The 8,631-nt window shown below is 41.8% G+C and overlaps 1 annotated feature.

Moving 5' to 3' along the window:
- Positions 1,863-6,378: an enhancer, noted in NCBI's record as "mBmp2-h-ER". NCBI's record gives its function as "enhancer in limb buds, phalanges" and the evidence as "EXISTENCE:transgenic organism evidence [ECO:0001131][PMID:19327734]".

Consider the following 8,631-nt stretch of genomic DNA (forward strand, 5'->3'; position numbering starts at 1 on the left):
ATTGTCCTTATTTTCTGCACTTTTAAGTTTTCATTTAGATTATTTACTGTGTCTTTAATTTTCATCGCTAAAACCAGGAAGCATGATCCCCCAGGAGATTTTAGCTGGGAAGCTTTTGATGATTTAGAGTGGGACGCCCTTATCTTTCTTCCTAAATAGAAAACACATATTGTCTAGGACCTGAGTCAGATTCGGACACTTGTCTCAGGCTAACTCATGTGTGATATTGGGTATGCTAAATAAAACACGTTAAATAGAAGACCTTAGGATATTCGAGTTGAATGGTAAAATTCAGTCCAGCGTGATCATTACCTTGGTAGGAATTTCATATCTACTCTCTCATCTCTACTCAAATTACACACCCAGCCTTATCTCTTTCCTCTAATTACACCCCTCTTGACCTGTAAATGATGGGACTACCTGGTTGACCTTCAGAGAACTCGTTTTAAGATTCCCTCCAGTTGGCAAATCTAAGGCATTGAGCAGGTTTTTTTTTTTTTTTTTTTTTTTTTTTTTGCTTTAAGCTCCTGGAAGGCAGGGTCAAGGTCTATACCCTTTGAGTTAAAATGTATATATACTAATATTAAACCAATCTGGCTTGTAAAAAATGGTTTATGATTATATGTTAATTTGTTATTTATGTGTTGTGGTTATATAGTGTGCTTTCACATGAAATAGAAGGCCATAATATAAAGGAATATGCTTTAACTGCATAAACTAAATATAATGCATGTGTTTATACACACTTATATATACATATACATATATATATATATATATATATACATATACCATGCATGCATAACATTATACATTTAGTATATATTTTCCATTATTAGCCAAAAACAAGCAAAAAATATATTCAAACAATGATTTTCTTCATGCTCAGTAAAAGGTCCCTGACTCAGCCTCACTCCTGAGATTCATCTTTCATTTCACATTGGAAGGAGATGTACTTATTTTTAAAGGTTTCACAGAGTTCTTTACAATAATGCATAGTGTGTTTTGAGATTGATCTACTCTTTCTTTCTGTTCCCATAGCAACAGGCTATTGATTTTCTTTCATTATAGCTTTTCTTCACTGTCCAACAGAGCTCTCCTAAGTTCCCTGAAGTGGCTACTAGAAAAGCAGTCACTGGAAGTGTGCCGCCTGTCTGCCACCCCCACCCCTTGTCTCCCTCACCTTGCCCCAGGCAAGTTACAGAGCAAACAGAATGGAATGAGACCAACCTAGAGGATCGAAGTAGAAGGAAGTCTCAGCCTTTCCTATTTGTCTGAATATCAAGATAAGAAACTCTGTCATAAGCAGTTCAGATGCCAGCAATTAAACCTGAGATGTGAATTCTCTTAAATTCCACAGTAGTAGGAAACTATGTGTTAATCTAAACCAGAGGGAACCATTTAAATAGAAACTGGATAGTTCTCAACTCTGGTTCTATGGGAAATAATTGATGATACATTTAAGCTACATAATCCTAGCAATGTAGATTCTAATTCAATTTGTTTTATAAAACTTGCATTAAGGGCCGGGTGTGGTGGTGCACACCTTTAATCCCAGCACTCAGGAGGCAGAGGCAGGCAGATTTCTGAGTTCAAGGCCAGCCTGGTCTACAAAGTGAGTTCCAGAACAGCCAGGGCAATACAGAGAAACCCTGTCTCAAAAAAACAAACAAACAAAACAAAACAAACACCCTTGCATTAGGGGCCAAGCTGGGTTGGTATCTGAGTATCAAGGAAGGAAGACTCATGGGAAGTAGATGCTCTCAATGAGGCAAGTGATGGCAACCACTGTTTTCTACAGAAGTGCTCTTTCATGATAAACTAAAAACACATAATGAACAGAACTTAATTCCCTGTGTCCTGCCATGGCATTAATCAGACATATGTAAAGCATAATCCAAGTTTGGAATGGTAATGATATTTACTCCATTTGTAAGCCACAAGATGAATTCACAAGTTTGGTCAGCTACTTGAAAATGTTGGTTTGAAACAAGGAGTATGCAGACCTATCATTTTTTAAAAGTGTATGACAGGAATAACAAGGATGCTAATAGGTTTAACAGTTTGAATCATCTTAAGATTTTGTAAGTATTTGTTGGTTGAGTATATGGGTGATAGAGGGATCTGTACATTTGAAAGACTCAGGACATTATTGTATGAGGAGTGCCTTTCAATGACCAGAAAGGTTGTTTGCTCAATGAATTAATTTCTATAGGGTAAAAAATCACACAGTTCTGAAATGGGAGAGTAAAACTGTTATCCATCAGGCCACACTAAAAAGGGAAAGCTATTATCCAGTATTTTCTTCTTGTAAGCTCTGTTTATATGGATTAGTTCCCAAAGCCATATGGTTAAGGAGTGTTAGACACAATACTTGCTTGATTCAAGACATTAGTTATAGATTATCAGAAACCTCAGGGCTGTCTCTGGGTAGAGTTGGGCTCAGACCAAGAGTGTCCAGCCTCAGCTTCTTTCCCATTCTTATTAGTGAGCTATGGAGCATGTTAAAAACAAAACAAAGCAAAACCCAACCTGCCTTAAGTCAGAGAATAGGATTCTATTAACTTCTTTAAAGGCAGAAAGTCCAGTAGATGTTTATTTGAAACTAAATAGGTGGAAACGTCTCTGTCTTAATATCTCTCCTCTCCAGCTTTTTATTGTATCTTGCTTCTTTAGCTGATTTTGCCTACTTTCAAAGCCCCACACTGTTCAGCATTGGCTTATAACTGTCTATAGATTTCATAATTAAAATTTTCCACAGACATAACCCAAGCTGACTCACCATTCATCAGTTGGCAGGTGAAGAATACCAATCCTGACCCATAAATGGAAGATGCTACCAGGCATATACTAGGCAAGAACAGCCATGGACCAGCCGGTAGGGAAAAGAGGCCCTGTAGATGCTGTGAAATCTCTTCATGGGCAGCATCTTCAGACATGAGGAAGCTCATGGCAGACCTTGATTCTCACTAGCTTTGAAGCCTCTGTTTGAAATCAGCTCAGGACCAGAGCCAAGGCAGGGGCTGCCTAAGCCCTAGCACACTTCTCGGTATGATGGAGGCTTGTTAAAAGTTATGCCACCTAGAGTCCAAGTCACTTTTAGTTAGTTGTTCTTGGCAAGGAAAAAGTACGTTCCCATTTTTTGTTTCTTTCTATTTGAGTGAGGAAAGTGGGCTAAGAAGACAAGTAGAAACTGGAAAGAACACCCCACCTCTTAACCGAAGAAGATACTTTCTGCCAGAATAAAACCTAGGATTCTCACGTTTTCAAGCAGTGCAGTGGGGTCTTCCTTCTTTCTCGGTCCCCTGACCCTCTTGAGAGAGGGACACTAACCTTCCTGTCCAAGCAATATCCATGACTCATTGAGCTGTTGAGTGCGTGCTCAGGACACTTTCCCCTATGACCCTTTCCACTCAGCAAGAGTTTTCTCTCATAAGCACAACCGTCACTGGGGAAGTCTCCATAAGGCTTCATGGCAAGATAATCCCTGTGCAGTTTAGATTCTTCAGGGCATGGCATGATAGTGTGATGCTTCAAAAAGTTGTCCTCCATGTTGTTATGATATCAGAGCACTTCCTTAACATTCATTTTGATGTTCTTGAAATGCCAATGTAGCTCCTTTGCCACTGTTAGTTGGGTTTCCTAACTTCTCTTTAAAATTTCATGGCTTGGCCTCTAAAGCAGAGAGTGTAACGTGGTCTGCAGTAAACTTTCTCAAAGATGAGCTGTAAGCAGTTCTCAGGTCCCTGCTGTAGTTCTCTCAGCTCAGCTCACAAGCCAGAGGAAGCTCTACACTCTTCAAAGAAAAACTCAACTCTTGACATAGCAAGGTCAGAACCAGTAGGAAAGGAAGCATGCAATTGGTCCTGCCAAATCCAATGCAAATCAATGTAAGGAGACAGCCTTTTTGGTTGCTGTACTCTCTCTAGAGTGGACTTATGTTGTCAATGGCTGAAATCCATGAACCACAAAGATAAAATAATGCTAACCAGAGTGCGAAGTAAAGAAAACAAAGATGGCTCCACAATTAGTAGCACTAGTGCTAAGTAACAGCAGATGTGTCCGTGGGGAGGGAAGCATTCCTTGCAATCCATCAGAAACCAAAGTATTCTGACACCACAAGCCACTGTGGTTACCGTGGGCTGGAAGGGTGATGGCTGAGCCTATTGGGTTAGAAAGGTGGGGATGCTGTTGAAGGTGTGCCGATCTTCTTGTGTCATCCTTACCCGGCTGCACACTTGTGCTGAGTTAACAGAGAGATGCACACTGTGAAACCGGGTTCTGTAAAGACACGCACTGGCCATGAGTCATTAGTAAGCATGCGGAGCTAATTGGCAGAATACTCATAAAAGATTTTGAAGGGGGGTTAATTACAATTCATTACACCGTAAACTGTCCCCAGGCTATTGTTAAAAATGCAGGAGTTTCAGGGCCCATTATTTTATGATTCATTTTGCCATGTTGTGAAAAACAGACTCTAAATCAAACTACATTTATTATAGGTCAGACCACAAAATCTTTATTGGTTTTTCCAGCATTCCACCCTTGTTATATGAATTCATATGGACTGCACATTTCTGTCAATTGGCAAGAAAGCATGAAATAAAATTTATGATATTTTCTTACCTTATCCTCAGTGCAGCCTTAAAAATCACAAGATCTAATTGCTTCCCCTACTTCCTCTAGTTCATGAGAAAAAATAACTGTTTTCAAATCCGTCCCAAAGTTCTGATGACTGAAAGCAACTACAAGGAAATGAAGTCTGTCTTCTGAAGGAGGCCCTTGAAAGAATGTTGTAAGAAGCACCCAGGTGAAATGGTCACTCCTCCCCCACGCACATGGCATTCCTTTATATTACTTCCTTATATAGTTCGGAGTTCACTGGCTTCCAAAGCAGTAGTAATTTTGTCATTCCTACCTTTGAGGACATCATTGTAGAAAGCAAGTGAGCAAAATGAAGACAAACAATTCATCTTTTATTTTTTAACAAAAAGAGAAACAAATTAAAAAAAAAAACACCCCCCCCCCAAAAAAAAACAACCCTGACATAATTGTCTGCCTTGTGTTATCATGGAGAGACTTGGTCAGAATCATTTAAGGTTTCCTAAGTAGTTATTCCATGCCCCTGAATGTCATTGTTTGTTGGCTGATGCATTCGATCATGTCGATTGTCACTGTCCCCTGAACTATCTTGACACAGCCAGCCCGCTGTACTCATTACTGGGGATGAACAAGGAGCAAAAGCCTAGGTCCACTTCCAGTCTCCAGAGTTCAGCAGCTCATGTGAACCTTATCTGAACTATCAAAAGTTTTGACTCTGCAGAAACCCATGTTTGGGGAAAGGGTGGGAATGTGTGGTTCAAGGAAGGCTTCAGGGTGGAGTTGAGGGGGTGGGAGGTTGTTGGAAATTATGCAAGAGCTAGTTTCCTTGTGAGAGATCCTGTACTTCCTGATTCTGGCTGAGCCAAGAAATACCACAAAAGCCATTCTGGAAACTTCCAAGATCTCAGGAAGACCTTTCTATAAGCATTCTGCCACTTGTGCATACCTGGGTTTTGTCCAGAGACAGATGCTCTGAGCAAGGAGAGTTTTATAGAAAGTACCTGCATACCCAAAGATTGTCAGGAGACGTTTATCTCAAATAGTGTGAACTTTGGTTTGACCATGGTCAGTGCATTTTAGCCACTTTAGTTTCAAACAGAAAGAGCAAGATGGAAGGCCAAACTAGAAATCAGTAATGCAGGGCTAGATGTGACGTTACTGAAGAGCACTTGCTTCTGTTTCAGAGAACCTGGGTTCAGTTCCCAGCGCCCCATATAGGGTGGTTCACAACCATCTGCAACTACAGTCCCAGGGAATCTAACACCCTCTTCTGGTCTTTGTGGACTCCTGCACACATGTGGTACATAGACATACTCCCAGACCCATGAATATATCTATACAATCAAATAAAGCTTCAAGAAAAAGAAGTAATTCGTGAACTTGTTTAATAGGAGACTTTGGGATAGTCAAAGTATTCATGACAGAGCCTGTACAGATGTGGACCCGAATGAAGACTGCAGAGCTGCCTGGGAAACAGGATAGAAAGGAGAAAGCATGAGTAAGCGAGAGGTGAAAGTGTTAGGGGAACAGGGATTTGGAACCCATTCTAGCGGGATGCAGAGTGTCAAAAAGGAAGAGAAAGAATTGATATCTGGGCTGGCCGGGCTGCTGGACAGAAAACATACACAGAGTCTTGTTGCCTTGAGCAGCAGCTGATAGTCATTGGAAGTTGGGAAGACCTGAAGCTGGTAGATGCAGTTTTAAAAGAAGTCACAACAGACTTTTTAAGTTTTGAAGTAAGCCAATGATCTGAAGTGATAAGCACGGTGTGCTGAAGATAATGCAGGGGAAGATACTGGTGCTGTGGGTCTCAGCTTCTGAAACCTGCCACCCTTTAATACAGACAGTCTCTTATACTGTGTCAGGGTAGCAGCCCACACGTTGAGAGCTGGAGCACTAGAACACGGTGTGTGCATAGAATTCCCTACAGCTTCCTCAGCCAGTCATTGTCACTGTCTTTGTGATTTTTTTTGAGGCAAAAATATACAGTAATGATGGGATGGGGAAGGGAGGGGAAGGGAGGGGAAGGGAGGGGAAGGGAGGGGAAGGGAGGGGAAGGGAGGGGAAGGGAGGGGAAGGGAGGGGAAGGGAGGGGAAGGGAGGGGAAGGGAGGGAGGGAGGGAGAGAGAGAGAGACAGAGAGAGAGAGAGAGACAGAGAGAGAGACAGAGACATAGAGAGACTGAGAGAGAATTTCTAATGGCTGACCTGGAAGAAATCAAGAGTTCATTCAATGTGTCTCATTTAACAGATGGGAGTGTGGCATGTTTAGGGAGTGAGAGTCAGAAGTTGCAAGTATGTAGATTCTTGAGCCATTGATAGCTGTTGTCTTCCATACTCCTCCTCTGGAGCCCATGTTCTGCTGTAGTGAAGACAAGAAATGCTCAACCTAGTCTTTGGGCACCTGCTCATAAACAAACACTTTTGGTCAAGAGACCATGGTTGGAGTTTAAGTGACATTGACTGTAGATCAGCAGTTCTCAACCTTCCTCATGCTGGGTGACCCCCCCCCACAACAGTAACATTATTTTGTTGCTACTTCCCAACAGTAATCTTGCTGCTGTCATGAATGATGATGGAAATATCTGATATGCAGGATGTCTAATGGGCAACCTCTGTGAAGCAACCAATCAGAAAGTGTCCTGACAAGGAATCCTGCAGACCAATTTCCTGATGGTTTGGAAAGAGGTGGTGTTGACTTGGGGGTTGGCAGATGATGCATCCCATGCTAAATAAGAAGACAGGGTTCCCAAATGCTGGGCCTGTTTCTTTTTGCCAACAACCAAGATGGCAAGGCTCTCTTCTCTGCCTCCTTTTCTGTCCAAAGCCTCTCTCTATGTTAGCAGTATAGTTTCCCCCTCCACAAGCTCTTATTCTGACCATGAAGGCTTTAGCTACTACCCAAGCTTGTTCCCTGCTGGGAATGCCTCAGTTAAATGGGGCAGAGAAAGCTGTGGATTGCGGAGCCAAGCTCAGAGAGCAGCTGGCTCTCAACTTGTCACTGTGGAGAGCCAAGCAGAGCGGAGCATATGATTGCTCTGGCTTGTAGGGCTGGAGCCAGGCACCTGTCAAGTGCAGTCTCTCCAGATTCCCTGTGCCCCACTCTGTGGCATGCCTGCCCTGAGAATGCCAGTGGACTCCATAGCCTTCTTTCCTCTGTGCAGCCAGCTGCCAGCACTCCTCCTTCCACTACTGTCTTCAGCAAATATTTTGATCACCAAGCAAATTCCTCTCTTTCCCCCCTTCTTTCCTCTTCTTCCCGCTCTGCTCCTCCTTCTCTCAGGGAGAAGAAACTGTGGCCTAAAAGAGAAAAGGAGAATGCCTCTAGTTTCTCCTAGACTGAGGCTTAAGAGGCAGGGGATCTTGAATGTGTGAAGGAGGGAAGAGATTTGAATATGTGCATTTCCCTGCCATTTGGATCCCCAGAGAACTTAACTTCTTCATCAGAAGCTAATAGGTTAGTGAACACTCTACAGATTCAGTTGTTGATATTCTGGCTCCAGATTGCCATAAGCACCTGGATATTGCTTCCCCCCAAAGAAGAGTGAAGTCATGTCATTTGAAGGAAAACAGATAGAAAAAGGAGATTGTCATGTTACAGGAAATAAAACAGACTCAAAAAGGAAAGTAACCATGTTCCCTCTCATCAGTGGAATCTGGTGTGATGGGGTTCACAAAAAATAAAAGAGGCACTATTAAAGAAGAACATGAGGACCCAATGATTTGCAGGTGGGGGGTAAGAAAGTAATGGAGATGAATATAATTAAAAATTTATATATACATATGTGTGTGGGGGGGTGTGTATAAAAACACCACAAAGGAAGCCATTACTAGGTATAATTAACATGTACTAATAAAGAAAATAAATAAATAAATAAATAAATAAATAAATAAATGAGAGCATGGACAAAGTTATCTAATACTTATAGCCATGAACTTAGTTCTCAGCCTACAAGCTATATTTACCTGCTGATCCTTGGGCTCCAGGCATATGTTTATATTTGGGAGCCAAAGGTCCTAAGTTCAAGTT

The sequence above is a fragment of the Mus musculus genome, chromosome 2 (genome assembly GCF_000001635.26).
Source record: "Mus musculus strain C57BL/6J chromosome 2, GRCm38.p6 C57BL/6J".
Taxonomy (NCBI): Eukaryota; Metazoa; Chordata; class Mammalia; order Rodentia; family Muridae; genus Mus; species Mus musculus.